The following is a 16,765-nucleotide window of genomic DNA, read 5'->3' on the forward strand; positions in this document are numbered from 1 at the left end:
CTTGGTACTTAAACTTATTGGATATGCAGGTCCAAGACAGGTCTGTTTTACTTAAACGCCCTCAGGTTAGAGGTAAGAGAGATTTGAGGCCCACAATTGACCTATACTAGTAGATACGCTGGCAGCCTGTGTTGCTTAACACCCTAGAAAAAATTGCCATTATATTGAGGGTATACAAAGGAGGTGTATGCAGGCCCTATAGGGGCCTGAATAATTTAAAACCCTCAGAGTTTAGAGGAAACACTAATTGTGGTCCAAGAGTGGCCTTCACTGCATAAGATGGTAAAAAGAGATTAATATGATAATGTACAGGTTGCCTGCATCACTTAATATTCTATAATATTATCGTTATTTGGCTAGATATTGGCCCCTATATTATTTCTTTTGCAATTCTAGAAGGGGTCCAAGAGTGGCCCTGTTAACACCCCCCACAAACTTAATCCCCTACTTATATTCAACACTTACGGCCCAAGAGGGGCTAAAAATTCTTAATTGGGGTTTTACATAACTTGTATTTATTTGTTTATTTTAGGGGGCTAATTCAGGGTAAAGAATATAGTACCATAGCATTGGGTCTTAGAGTGGCCCTGTTAACATCTCTCCCAATCATTGTGGCCTAGATTTGTAGTTTGGCGTTAGCCGTGAAAACCAGCGTTAGAGGCTCCTAACGCTGGTTTTAGGCTACCTCCGGTATTTGGAGTCACTCAAAAAAGGGTCTAACGCTCACTTTTCAGCCGCGACTTTTCCATATCGCAGATCCCCTTACGTAAATTGTGTATCCTATCTTTTCAATGGGATTTTTCTAACTCCGGTATTTAGAGTCGTGTCTGAAGTGAGCGTTAGAATTCTAACGACAAAACTCCAGCCGCAGAAAAAAGTCAGTAGTTAAGAGCTTTCTGGGCTAACGTCGGATCATAAAGCTCTTAACTACTGTACTCTAAAGTACACTAACACCCATAAACTACCTATGTACCCCTAAACCGAGGTCCCCCCACATCGCCACAACTCGATTAAATTTTTTTAACCCCTAATCTGCCGACCGCCACCTACGTTATACTTATGTACCCCTAATCTGCTGCCCCTAACACCGCCGACCCCTATATTATATTTATTAACCCTTAATCTGCCCTCCACAACGTCGCCGCCAGCTACCTACACTTATTAACCCCTAATCTGCCGTCCGCACGCCGCCGCCAGCTACATTATCCCTATGTACCCCTAATCTGCTGCCCCTAACACCGCCGACCCCTATATTATATTTATTAACCCCTAATCTGCCCCCCACAACGTCGCCTCCACCTGCCTACACTTATTAACCCCTAATCTGCCGAGCGGACCTGAGCACTACTATAATAAAGTTATTAACCCCTAATCCCCCTCACTAACCCTATAATAAATAGTATTAACCCCTAATCTGCCCTCCCTAACATCGCTGACACCTAACTTCAATTATTATCCCCTAATCTGCCGACTGGAGCTCACCGCTATTCTAATAAATGTATTAACCCCTAAAGCTAAGTCTAACCCTAACACTAACACCCCCTTAAGTTAAATATAATTTACATCTAACGAAATGAATTATCTCTTATTAAATAAATTATTCCTATTTAAAGCTAAATACTTACCTGTAAAATAAATCCTAATATAGCTACACTATAAATTATAATTATATTATAGCTATTTTAGGATTAATATTTATTTTACAGGTAACTTTGTAATTATTTTAACCAGGTACAATAGCTATTAAATAGTTAAGAACTATTTAATAGTTACCTAGTTAAAATAATAACAAAATTACCTGTAAAATAAATCCTAACCTAAGTTACAATTAAACCTAACACTACACTATCATTAAATTAATTAAATAAAATATCTACAATTACCTACAATTAAACCTAACACTACACTATCAATACATTATTTAAATACAATATCTACAAATAACTACAATGAAATAAACTAACTAAAGTACAAAAAATAAAAAAGAACTAAGTTACAAAAAATAAAAAAATATTTACAAACATAAGGAAAATCTTACAACAATTTTAAACTAATTACACCTACTCTAAGCCCCCTAATAAAATAACAAAGCCCCCCAAAATAAAAAATGCCCTACCCTATTCTAAATTACTAAAGTTCAAAGCTCTTTTACCTTACCAGCCCTGAACAGGGCCCTTTGCGGGGCATGCCCCAAGAAGTTCAGCTCTTTTGCCTGTAAAAAAAAACATACAATACCCCCCCCCAACATTACAACCCACGACCCACATACCCCTAATCTAACCCAAACCCCCCTTAAATAAACCTAACACTAAGCCCCTGAAGATCATCCTACCTTGTCTTCACCTCACCGGGTATCACACCGATCCGTCCTGGCTCCGATATCTTCATCCAACCCAAGCGGGGGCTAGACATCCACTGAAGAAGTCCAGAAGAGGGTCCAAAGTCTTCATCCTATCCGGGAAGAAGAGTAGATCCGGACCGGCAACCATCATCTTCCAAGCGGCATCTTCTATCTTCATCCGATGAGGACCGGCTCCATCCTGAAGACCTCCACCGCGGACCCATCTTCATCCGGCGACGTCCAACTGAAGAATGACGGTTCCTTTAAGGGACGTCATCCAAGATGGCGTCCCTCGAATTCCGATTGGCTGATAGGATTCTATCAGCCAATCGGAATTAAGGTAGGAATATTCTGATTGGCTGATGGAATCAGCCAATCAGAATCAAGATCAATCCGATTGGCTGATCCAATCAACCAATCAGATTGAGCTCGCATTCTATTGGCTGATCGGAACAGCCAATACAATGCGAGCTCAATCTGATTGGCTGATTGGATCAGCCAATCGGATTGAACTTGATTCTGATTGGCTGATTCCATCAGCCAATCAGAATATTCCTACCTTAATTCCGATTGGCTGATAGAATCCTATCAGCCAATCGGAATTCGAGGGACGCCATCTTGGATGACGTCATTTAAAGGAACCGTCATTCGTCGTTCAGTCTTCGGCCAGGATGGATGTTCCGCGTCGGAGGTCTTCAGGATGCTGCCGCTCCGCTCCGGATGGATGACTATAGAAGATCCCGCTTGGATGAAGACTTCAATCGGATGGAAGACCTCTTCTGCCCCGCTTGGATGAAGACTTCTACCGGATGGAGGACCTCTTCTTGCTCCGCTTGGATCAAGACTTCGGACCCTCTTCTGGACCGATCGCTGAACCCGGTGAGGTGAAGACAAGGTAGGGAGATCTTCAGGGGTTTAGTGTTAGGTTTATTTAAGGGGGGTTTGGGTTAGATTAGGGGTATGTGGGTGGTGGGTTGTAATGTTGGGGGGGGTATTGTATGTTTTTTTTTACAGGCAAAAGAGCTGAACTTCTTGGGGCATGCCCCGCAAAGGGCCCTGTTCAGGGCTGGTAAGGTAAAAGAGCTTTGAACTTTAGTAATCTAGAATAGGGTAGGGCATTTTTTTTATTTTGGAGGGCTTTGTTATTTTATTAGGGGGCTTAGAGTAGGTGTAATTAGTTTAAAATTGTTGTAATATTTTTCTTATGTTTGTAAATATTTTTTTATTTTTTGTAACTTAGTTCTTTTTTATTTTTTGTACTTTAGTTAGTTTATTTCATTGTAGTTATTTGTAGGTATTGTATTTAATTAATTTATTGATAGTGTAGTGTTAGGTTTAATTGTAGGTAATTGTAGGTATTTTATTTAATTAATTTATTGATAGTGTAGTGTTAGGTTTAATTGTAACTTAGGTTAGGATTTATTTTACAGGTAAATTTGTAATTATTTTAACTATTTTAGCTATTAAATAGTTCTTAACTATTTAATAGCTATTGTACCTGGTTAAAATAAATACAAAGTTACCTGTAAAATAAATATTAATCCTAAAATAGCTATAACATAATTATAATTTATATTGTAGCTATTATTATTTTACAGGTAAGTATTTAGCTTTAAATAGGAATAATTTATTTAATAAGAGTTAATTAATTTCGTTAGATTAAAATTATATTTAATTTAGGGGGGTGTTAGTGTTAGGGTTAGATTTAGCTTTAGGGGTTAATACATTTATTAGAATAGCGGTGAGCTCAAATCGGCAGATTAGGGGTTAATAATTGAAGTTAGGTGTCGGCGATGTTAGGGAGGGCAGATTAGGGGTTAATACTATTTATTATAGGGTTAGTGAGGCGGATTAGGGGTTAATAACTTTATAATAATAGCGGTGCGGTCCGCTCGGCAGATTAGGGGTTAATAAGTGTAGGCAGGTGGAGGCGACGTTGTGGGGGGCAGATTAGGGGTTAATAAATATAATATAGGGGTCGGCGATGTTAGGGCAGCAGATTAGGGGTACATTGGGATAACGTAGGTGGCGGCGGTTTACGGAGCGGCAGATTAGGGGTTAATAATAATATGCAGGTGTCAGCGATAGCGGGGGCGGCAGATTAGGGGTTAATAAGTGTAAGGCTAGGGGTGTTTAGACTCGGGGTACATGTTAGGGTGTTAGGTGCAGACGTAGGAAGTGTTTCCGCATAGCAAACAATGGGGCTGCGTTAGGAGCTGAACGCGGCTTTTTTGCAGGTGTTAGGTTTTTTTTCAGCTCAAACAGCCCCATTGTTTTCTATGGGGGAATCGTGCACGAGCACGTTTTTGAGGCTGGCCGCTTGCGTAAGCAACTCTGGTATCGAGAGTTGAAGCTGCGTTAAATATGCTCTACGCTCCTTTTTTGGAGCCTAACGCAGACTTTACCAGAGTTATTTTTATGGTGCGGCCAGAAAAAAGCCGGCGTTAGCTTTTCGGGTCGTTACCGACAAAACTCTAAATCTAGCCGTGTATGTTTTATAAGTTCTGTTGGCTATATCAAGGACAAGTACAAGCCTGCATATGTTACGCATTGGTCATTGTAATTAGGCTTATTCTAAGTTGGTTGTTTCAATTTGTGTTACCTGTCCTTTTGTGAATGTACTTAGATAAAATGAGGTAATCCACATGGCTAGACAATGCACCTTTAGATTATGATATCCTTAGATTCTACAGCTGTGAGGACATGCTTGTTTGGACTTAATTCGTAAATCCTGATGTATGTCAAATGGGCATGTTGCCATGATGTTTCTTTTAGAAATTGTATTTTTGCTTGTCATATTACCTCAATAAAAAATTACTTTAAAAAAAAAAAAAAAAAAAAAAAAGAAATCAGTTGGCCACTCTAAGTATTTACCATATGCATGGTCACAAAGACTGAGCTACCCAAAATGCAGCTTCAGTCAAGCAGTCATAAGACATGGAATTTAATTTAGCTGCGCATGCACACATGTCTGTGGACGCCACTTTAACAATAAAAGGGAGGCTAACCAGGCTGCCGTCAAAATTTTCTAACGATGTTCTCACGCTTTTAATTACGTAATTGTATTCCACACATTCTTTTCAAATATATGTGGAATGCAATTACATAATTCTGAGCATGCACTCATGAAGGTAGCAAATTTCGATGAGGGAGCAAAATCCGTCAGAACACAGGAGTTACAGTTCTCACTGAACTGCAAAAAGATGCTAAAAATGTTTAACGATTTATAACATTGTTGCTATATAGTAGTCATGGAACATGCACACTTCGGAGTCTTGTCAGATAAATAGGTAAATTTCATAATATATAAATTTGAGCGTTTTTTTAATTGTTCTCTGTGCATAAAATGACTAGTGCGCATTATGTAAGTGCAGGCATACCTCAGAGATATTGTGGGTTTGGTTCCAGACCACCACACTAAAGTGAGTCACACACATTTTTTGGTTTCCCAGTGCATATACAAGTTATGTTTATACTATACTGTAGTCTATTAAGTGTGCAATTAGCATTATGTCTAAAAAAAACTATGTAAATAGCTTAATTAAAGGGACATGAAACCCAAAATTTTTCTTTCATGAGTCTGATAGAGAATACAATTTTAAACAGCTTTCCAATTTACTTCTATTATTTAATTTGCTTTCTTCTCTTGTTATCCTTTGCTGAAAAGTTTCTCCATGAAAGATCAGGAGCAGCAAATAACCTAGGTTCTAGTTGCTGATTGGTGGATGCATATATACCGATTGTCATTGGCTCATGCATGTGTTCAGTCAGCAACCAGAAGTGCATTACTGCTCATTCAACAAAGCATACCAAGAGAACGGAGAAAAATTGTTAATAGGGGTAAATTAGAAAGTTGCTTAAAATTTCCTGCTCTATCTGAATCATGAAAGAAAAAATGTTGGGTTCCATATCCCTTTAACCTCTTAACCCATAATGATGCATAGATACATTGTGCAGTACTTTGCTTATTGTACTGAACGATATATATATATATATATATATATATATATATATATATGTATATATATATATATATATATATATATATATATATATAGTATTAGAAGAAAGAAAGACGAGGAACTGCAGACTCTGTTCCAAAGTGGTTAATTTAATGAACAGTCAAGTGAGAGACACAGTCACAGTGTGCAGGGCTGGATCTGACGCGTTTCCCGCATGCTCACATGCGCTTCATCAGAGATCAGACAAATTGTAGTTTGGGAGTGCTGAAAGCTGAATAAGATAGTCTGGAGACTGATATACAGTATAGCAGAAATACATTTATTTAAAACATATAAAATATATCATTATAAGTAAAATCAGACCCTTTTGAGGTTGAGAAACGCGTCATAAGTATTAAAAGTCATTTTTATTTGAAGTTGTCTGTGTTGTGGTTTATCAATACCAACTGAACAACACACAAAAGATTACACCTTTGCAGCACCTGAAGTCCAGTCAACAGGAGACATATACAAAGTTGCAACCAGGACAAGTGCCTTTGGAGCTTGGCTTCCACAGTGTACTAGCCACGGATAAGTGCTAGCCTGCTCTTTTGCACTGGTCACAGCACAGTGCCACACTATTTGGTAAGCATAATACTTACTTTTATCTGTACCTGCATTCCAGACGGTATCACGCTATTGTAAGGCCCTCTCTCTACTCTTTATATTTTAACAGTTGTTCCACACTCTCTGGGATCAAGAGGAGCAGCCTGACTCACCATACCCATTTGGAGGATACCTTTATCCCTTCAATTTACCACCAGCTTATGGACATTAAACAGGACTAATACGGTAGATCTGATCTACTATATTTAAAGTGTTTGACCTTGTTTTATTGAATATTGTTTTCCTTTTTTTTTAACATCAGCGCTCTTTTATATCCCTTTATTGGGATATGTTCATAAGTAAAATCAGACCTTGGGATGTCTCCCTTTGGGGTTATAAAAAAGAACAAAGTTGTGAAAACAATCAATCTAATATATTTTCTAAAAATGACACCTTGATAGAATAGTAAATTCTCTTATAATTTCACCTTGAATCGGATACTATTTTGTCAACAATTTTGCAACAAGAACGTAATTGTTAAACACTTGATTAAAATAGTAAATTCTCTTATAATTTCCACCTTAAATCGGATACTATTTTATCCACACTTTTGCAGCAAGAACTTAGTTGTTAAACACTTGACATTTCTTTGGCCTTTTTATCTTTTAGTAGTCAACTTAGTTTGCTACTTTATACAAAAAAGAAAGAGCGTTTGTTTCACAGTCCAATACTAAATTATCTTTGGCTGATTAAGTTGTTACAATTAACATGGCAATGTCTCTTAGTATATATTTATGCTGCAGTGATATCCGTGCTTGCAAGAGTTCGGTATATGATTTAATATTTTTAGAAGGGCTTACCGGGTCTTCTGACACAACTGTGTCTAACGATGTCTCGTTCTTTCTTACCGGTCGTGTGTTATGCCTCTCCTTCAAACTTGTATGATACAAGTGTCACCTGAGATAGGAAACCTAGACCACGCTCCTGCATGTATGGGTTTCTTACTCTCTCTCGGCTTGAAGTGACTCTGGCCCCTGTATTTGGATTTTATTTTCCCGGGCAGCTTCTTGAGGCAGGTTTGTGAGGCACGCTCCAGTGTGTATATAAAAACTCAGACTTGAAGTACAAACGGCCGTTTGCTTTAGACTTTATTTCTCTCCGCTCCTCTCGATAGGGGATAGATAAAGTTGTTGTCCAGTTCTTTGAAATGTAGATAACGTCTACGCGTTTCACCAGCAGGCTTTATCAAGATGTTATTTGCATATAATCAAAAGGTAATCATAGGGAAGATCACCTGTGAGGGAGCTTTAAGATAAAATACCTGGCGCTGTTCTTAATATATCTATTTTAGCCAAATCTTTATTTGTCACCATCTGTAACGATCACCTGCTGGTACGGGGGAGGGGGGAGGTGTGGGAGGGAATCCGGGATGCAGGTGGGCCGTATAGCAGCAGAGGGGGGAGGGAGTGGGAGGGCCCTACAACACAAAAAAATAAAATAAAGGGAGGGGAAGCTATGCTAGAAGAATAAGGTGGAGTGGGGGGTGTCCCTAACCAACGATCGTTGGAGAGGGGAGGTATGGGGACCACTACACCACAGATTTATATATTAAAAAAAATAAATAAATATATATATATATATATATATATATATATATATATAAGCAAAGATGAATCAGTTGCACTCTCACAAACACTTTTCCAAGAGCCAGGGTGCTAGAGTAGGTGAAATGTAGTAGAAAAGAAAACAGCACTCTCTGGGCTTAACTTAAACAGATGGTTTAATCGGTAACGTTTCGGGGAATGCTCCCCTTCATCAGACCAACAACATACAAGTGCAACAAACATTTAAAGCTACATAGACCCCTCCCCCTTGTGAAAAAACCGCCAAACCTGGTTGCCATGGCAACTACACAAAAAAAAAAAAATACAAGTGATAAATGGTAAAGCAATATTGATGTCACAGAGCCCACACAAGTAAATATATACACAAATGATCATGATATATGGGCAGCTAAGCTAAGGATCCTTACACTGTACAGTATAGAGCCCCAGAATAATATAGATTAGAACAGTGCTAGTTAGTGTATATCATACACGGAGATCTGATACAATGCCATTCAGCCTTAGGCTGTATACACAAATCCTATTTACCATAATTAGAAGACCAGAGTGTAACCATTAATAACTGTTATATGTGTCAAACCTATCTACTACTGCACATTAAAGTGCTATAGTCACGATCCGGCTATACAGTGATCTATGATCATTACTCCTAAGCATAGTGCAAATATGTTATTAGAACTCCCCATAAGTGACTACCTGGCCGAGTAACAGGCGTTGAGGATAATCTAATCGTCCAACCTGATCATAACTGTGGCCCAGAGCAGACATCGGATGCAGTCCTGTGTCAGAGCTTACAGTGTGCCCCGTATGCCGTACGTATTAAGTAATGCGCATGCGTATCGCGCCGGCCCGAACCGCCCCCGATGAGACCCAACTATGTTCTAATTGGTTCTAGTGGACAAGCCCCCAAAAATATCTATGTGCACTCTTAAACTACGGGGATTTAGCCATAACAGTGGTTAATCTTAGCGCAGCGTCTGTGCTCACATATGGTATACACCCATCTGTGCAGGGGTAAATTAGAAACAAGAAGTCAGGGACAACATAATAGGCCAATGATAGATATGCAAGTTCATATTGTAGATAGTAAAGTGACAAAGCCCGTAATGCATATAGGCCCCCATATAGGATCAGAAGTACTCATACCGCTCAGTCATGGGATCTATATTTTGATTGGTTCCGGTGGGACAAGGCCCACCACATCATAGTGGAATGTCAAAACTATCCGGATGGCACCCACAGAATAAATGCATCAATGAAACCTGAGTCAGATCCAAGCTTACTCCAAGCAGTTGCACGAGCAGTTGAAATAAACATAAATAAAACAAACCATATCTAGAAAAATACATTTTGCAAAACTGAATTACATAATCCCCAGACCCATCATAACTAAACATCACCCATTTCTCCCGGCCAGGAACTCGTAATGCGGCCAGCTCCAAGAAGAGTATGATATGTTCAAGATTAGGAGGGGGTATGGGTTATGTGGACGGAGGATGTATGGCATACACTAGTCCATCTGTGACTCTGGTTAGTCAAAGGACACTAATGGCCGCATGGAGAGTACCCCCAACATCCTATATACGAAGGGCAGGACAAGTCATATGAATCAGAGAAGAGTACTTAGTCCCAACACATCTACATAATACGATTAAATGCACACTGTTTTAGTGCACATGTAGTAGTTAGATATTGAACAATCATAAAAAACAATGCCAGTCTATTCCCATATTCAAACCTCTGGGGTGTATGGTGTCCAATTTAAAGATCCACTCAGCTTCTTTTTGCAGGAGACGAGTGTCTCTATCCCCGCCCCTAGGGAGAGGTGGTACGTGGTCAATAAGCTTAAATCTGAGGTCAGCGACAGAGTGACCCTCCTCCATGAAATGTCTGGCCACCGGCTGATCACTCTTCCCTTTTTCAATTGCTGTCCGGATCGCACTCCTGTGGTTGGCCATCCTTTTCTTGATGTCGTCAGAGGTCTTACCAATATAGAACAGTCCACAGCTGCAATTCAACATATATATGACAAATTCCGTAGTGCACGTCAGATAGTGCCTAATTTTGTAGGTTGTATTGTTGTGTGGATGTCTGAATTGTTTGCATTGTAACATGGAGTTGCAGGTTACACAACTGGGGCATTTGTAGGAACCTCTTTTAGTAATTGGAGTGACTTTACTGTAGCTGTCGATGGGGTCTGTTTTCATCAGAATATCTTTGAGGTTCCTTCCCCTCTTGTACCCAATCCTGGGTGGTCCATGTTGTTGGTAAGGTAATGATGGGTCCGTCTGGATAATCTCCCATTTTTCTTTCAGAGTAATCCCCAGTGTTCTTGTGCTGGGAGTATATGCTGTGACGAAATTCATTCTCTTCTGGTGATCCCTCTTGCAAGACTCCAGATACACCTGAGCCCTTGCTTCCTTTACAATGTTGCTTTTGTATCCTCTGCTGTAGAATCTTGCTTCCATTTCATTCAATTGTATCTCCCTTTTCTCATCAGAAGTATTATTGCGGCAAACTCTCAGCATCTGTGCCCTGGGGATTGCCTTAATGAGTGATCTGGGATGGTAGCTGGAGGCGTGCAGTAATGTATTTCTATCAGTAGACTTTTTAAAAAGAGTCGTTCCAAGTCTGTTGTTAACTTTAAAGATTCTTAGGTCTAGGAAGTCCACTTCATTGTAGCTGGAAACCTCTTTAAGCTGTACCTGTCCACCTACTTCATTCAAGGATCTGACCCATTCACCAAAGGACTCAATCGTTCCTCGCCAGATTATCACGATATCATCAATATACCGCTTGTAGAACTGTACCTGTTGGTTGTCATATACCTTAAATAAGCTCTCTTCAACATACTCCATAAAGAGATTTGCAAACGCAGGTGCCATATTAGAGCCCATGGCCGTCCCCATGAGCTGCAGGTAAAATCTCCTCTCAAATTTAAAATAGTTCAATTTGAGGCATAAGGATAAAAGTTCCACAATAAAACTGGTTGGTGGTCCGACATATGGGCATCTCTCAAGGGAGTTGGTAATTATCTCCATCCCCATTTCATGCGGTATAATGGTGTACAAGCTTGTGACATCAAGGCTGGCAAGTACATCACCTGGTTGAATGTCAGTCAGTGTGGTAAGACACGTGATAAGGGCAGAAGAGTCACGTAAATAGGACCGCATATTCACAACTAGAGGTTGTAGCAGAGAGTCGACAAACTTGGCCAGGGGTTGTAACAATGACCCCCGTGCAGAAACTATGGGGCGACCAGGTGGGTGTACCAATTGTTTGTGTATTTTAGGTAGCGTATACAGTATTGGTCTCACTGGATAGGCTGTAGTCAACCATTCCTTAGTAGTTGAATCTATCCAATTCATGCTTGCTGCATGTTCAATGACTGAATCGATCTGTGCTTTATAAGCAATTGTCGGATCACATGGTAAAGCCATATATGTAGAGCTGTCAGCCAGTTGTCTGTCTATTTCAGTCTTGTAATCCTGATAGTCCTGAAGGACAATTGCACCACCCTTGTCCGCTGGGCGTATGACTATTGTAGAGTCATTTCTCAGGGATTGTACAGCTTCCCAATCACTTGTTGTCATGTTATTTCTTGTGGGACCATGTTCACCCTTTCTTAATCTCTGTTGCACCATGCGGGTATAGGTTTTGATACTTGGATTCGTTGTGGGAGGTTCAAACTTGCTTGATTTCTTAAAGGGGTGTCCGCTATCTTCCAGCACCTTTCCCTGAAAGAAGTCCCCCAATTTCAATTGTCTCTGGAAGCGCATAGAATCAATGTATGTGGTAAAGTCATCCTGTTTAGTTGTCGGCACAAAAGAGAGGCCCTTCATAAGTACTCGTCTTTCATTCTCATTCAGGATATGTTGACTAAGGTTGACAGTCACATCCTCCTCCTTCTGCGTTGTATTGGGGGTCTTCTTCCAAAAACCGCCCCTGCGGGTGTGTGGTCTTCGCCCCTTCCCCTGGAGCGGGTGGTAATGCCTAAAAAAGGCTGTGTATTGTGCTGATTCTCCGTCTCCTGTAGCCGGTCACTGGAATACTCAGTATCTGAGCCAGAGCTAGAGTCCACAGTGTTTAGTTGCCGGTGTGCATAGGTTCTGAATCTCCTTTGTCTTCTTGGCTGGTACTGGGCTCTTTCCACAGGTCCCAGCGTCCACCGGTACACTTTTTTATCTTTATAATCCTCCATGACATAGCCCAGTTTTTTATTTTTAAAGGCAATTAAGGCATTGTTATAGTCACGTAATTGGGTATTGATTTTTTCCATCCAGTTCTCTGACTTGTCTTGTGTTAAGATATGCCCTTTGATCTCCTCCAGATTGCTGATATCCTCCTTTGCTTTTTGCATCTGACTTCTGACTTCTTCGACTACCAGTAAGATTAGGTCCAAGGAGCATTTATTCAATATTGCCACCCATTTCCTGCAAAAATCAGAATTTTGTCTGCCTATGGTAGGCACATTGTTGATTCTAAAGCCCCTTGGTATCAGTCTTTTTCTGTGGTATTCTGAGAGGTAGATGCCATGAAGTTTAAGATCTACCTCTCTTTTCTTTAGTTTGATCAGTTGGTTGTATACAGTCACCGCATTTTCTGCCGGATCATCTGGTAGGATGGTGTCAAACAGTATCCTTGCTGCATCCAAGTCACTCATGGATAGTGTCTCAGCACCCTCCACATCCGCTGGGATGGTTGCTGTGGCCTGCGTGGGTTCAATATGCTCCATTACTGCTTTTAGTGGTGAAACAATCCCCAGTGAATATCCACACCGTGGTGATGATATGAGTTTTAGAACACAAGTCCGGTAATACAACAGAGTGAGGGATCTGAAGTTGACTTTGCTGGTGGGTGCATCAGAATGGTGAATATAAGCAAAGATGAATCAGTTGCACTCTCACAAACACTTTTCCAAGAGCCAGGGTGCTAGAGTAGGTGAAATGTAGTAGAAAAGAAAACAGCACTCTCTGGGCTTAACTTAAACAGATGGTTTAATCGGTAACGTTTCGGGGAATGCTCCCCTTCATCAGACCAACAACATACAAGTGCAACAAACATTTAAAGCTACATAGACCCCTCCCCCTTGTGAAAAAACCGCCAAACCTGGTTGCCATGGCAACTACACAAAAAAAAAAAATACAAGTGATAAATGGTAAAGCAATATTGATGTCACAGAGCCCACACAAGTAAATATATACACAAATGATCATGATATATGGGCAGCTAAGCTAAGGATCCTTACACTGTACAGTATAGAGCCCCAGAATAATATAGATTAGAACAGTGCTAGTTAGTGTATATCATACACGGAGATCTGATACAATGCCATTCAGCCTTAGGCTGTATACACAAATCCTATTTACCATAATTAGAAGACCAGAGTGTAACCATTAATAACTGTTATATGTGTCAAACCTATCTACTACTGCACATTAAAGTGCTATAGTCACGATCCGGCTATACAGTGATCTATGATCATTACTCCTAAGCATAGTGCAAATATGTTATTAGAACTCCCCATAAGTGACTACCTGGCCGAGTAACAGGCGTTGAGGATAATCTAATCGTCCAACCTGATCATAACTGTGGCCCAGAGCAGACATCGGATGCAGTCCTGTGTCAGAGCTTACAGTGTGCCCCGTATGCCGTACGTATTAAGTAATGCGCATGCGTATCGCGCCGGCCCGAACCGCCCCCGATGAGACCCAACTATGTTCTAATTGGTTCTAGTGGACAAGCCCCCAAAAAATATCTATGTGCACTCTTAAACTACGGGGATTTAGCCATAACAGTGGTTAATCTTAGCGCAGCGTCTGTGCTCACATATGGTATACACCCATCTGTGCAGGGGTAAATTAGAAACAAGAAGTCAGGGACAACATAATAGGCCAATGATAGATATGCAAGTTCATATTGTAGATAGTAAAGTGACAAAGCCCGTAATGCATATAGGCCCCCATATAGGATCAGAAGTACTCATACCGCTCAGTCATGGGATCTATATTTTGATTGGTTCCGGTGGGACAAGGCCCACCACATCATAGTGGAATGTCAAAACTATCCGGATGGCACCCACAGAATAAATGCATCAATGAAACCTGAGTCAGATCCAAGCTTACTCCAAGCAGTTGCACGAGCAGTTGAAATAAACATAAATAAAACAAACCATATCTAGAAAAATACATTTTGCAAAACTGAATTACATAATCCCCAGACCCATCATAACTAAACATCACCCATTTCTCCCGGCCAGGAACTCGTAATGCGGCCAGCTCCAAGAAGAGTATGATATGTTCAAGATTAGGAGGGGGTATGGGTTATGTGGACGGAGGATGTATGGCATACACTAGTCCATCTGTGACTCTGGTTAGTCAAAGGACACTAATGGCCGCATGGAGAGTACCCCCAACATCCTATATACGAAGGGCAGGACAAGTCATATGAATCAGAGAAGAGTACTTAGTCCCAACACATCTACATAATACGATTAAATGCACACTGTTTTAGTGCACATGTAGTAGTTAGATATTGAACAATCATAAAAAACAATGCCAGTCTATTCCCATATTTATATATATATATATATAAAAAGTGGTTTATAGGTATTGGCTGGCAGCTGCCAGTACCAAAGATGGCGGACACTAGTTAGAGGGGGAGGGTTACAGAGCTGTTTGGGACATATCAGGGAAGTTGGAGGGTAAGGGGGGATCCTACACTGCAGAAAATATTCGAAAATATAAAAAATATTTAATAAAAAAAAAGGCTGCCAGATGGTGGTGACCAGTGGGGGTGAGGGAGGGAAAGAGAGTTGTTTGGGAGGGATCAGTGGGTGGGAAGTGACAGGTGTGATGGTAATCTCTACATTAAAGGTAAAATTAACCTTACAAGCTACCTGATTAACCCCTTCATTGACAGTAATAATAGAAGTGTGGTGCGCAGCTGCTATTAGCGTCCTTTCATATATGTCTGCTATTTCTGAACAAAGGAGATCCCAGAGAAGCTTTTATAATCATTTGTGCTATGATTGCACAAGCAGTATGTAAATAATTTCAGTGAGAAAACCAAAGTTTGTAAAAAAGTTAGCGGGTTTTTTTTTTTTTTAAATCACATATGACAGGGAAATGGTGGCATGAAATATACCAAAATGGGCCTAGATCAATACCTTGAGTTGTCTATTTACAAAAATATATATAGTTTTGACAGGTAAACAAAAAAACAAGGCTCTATTTCTGTTTAACCTTTTAACGCTGTTAGAACGTTGTATTCCGTCCGAATTTTGCTGGGCTTTAGCGCAGATGGACAGAATACGAATTCCAATTCCAATACTCCACAGCACCAAGGAATTTTATAAATCTTCTTTTATTGTTTTACAGCATTTAAAAACATAGACAGTGTAGATATGCATATCTACACTGTCTATGTTTTTGAATGCTGTAAAACAATAAAAGAAGATTTATAAAATTCCTTGGTGCTGTGGAGTATTGGAATTGGAATTCGTATTTGTGGGCTGGAGGTCGCCAGCTTGTCCACTTTGCACCGTGTCCCAGAAAGGGGATTGCCCATTGCCGGTCTCTATGTGTTTTGATGGACAGAATACAACGTCCTAACCGCTTGGCTTTCCTGGAGCCACTGGCACTTCCCTGATGGGATTGCGGTCTGGAGGGTGTGCCTAGCATCATAGGGACGCCCCCCTGATGCGATCCCCTCATTGAAATCTCGTGATCACGTACACGATCTCAAGATTTCAATTTGTTTACATCGGAACAGTTGTTTTGATGTAGACATGGCATGAAAGGGTTAAATTGAGTGATAGCAAAAATGCAAAAAATTCTCTGGTAATTTGGGCAAGTTCTACTCTGAAAGAAACAGTAGTGAAGGGGTTAAAACATACTTTATTGCTAAAAAAATGCAAAGCATCACCTGAGGCTTCAATAAATCGTAAACTTTTTGCTGGTGGTGTGCATGTATATGTGTGTGTGTATATATATATATATATATACCTGTATATGTATATATGTGTGTGTGTATATACGCACATTTGCTCGACACAGGGTTGGCAAAAAACCTCCAATCTGCAAAAAACACAATATCTGCAAACCGCAGTAAAACGAAGTACACCTGTATTGACCTAGGATACCAATCTAGTATTTTTGTATTGTGTAAAATGTTAAGATTTTGCAATTGGTCTGTGCAAGCTTTGCAAAAGCCAACCACGCAAACTCTTCTAATAACCAATTTATACTGAC

This window comes from Bombina bombina, chromosome 1 (genome assembly GCF_027579735.1).
Source record: "Bombina bombina isolate aBomBom1 chromosome 1, aBomBom1.pri, whole genome shotgun sequence".
NCBI classification, from domain to species: domain Eukaryota; kingdom Metazoa; phylum Chordata; class Amphibia; order Anura; family Bombinatoridae; genus Bombina; species Bombina bombina.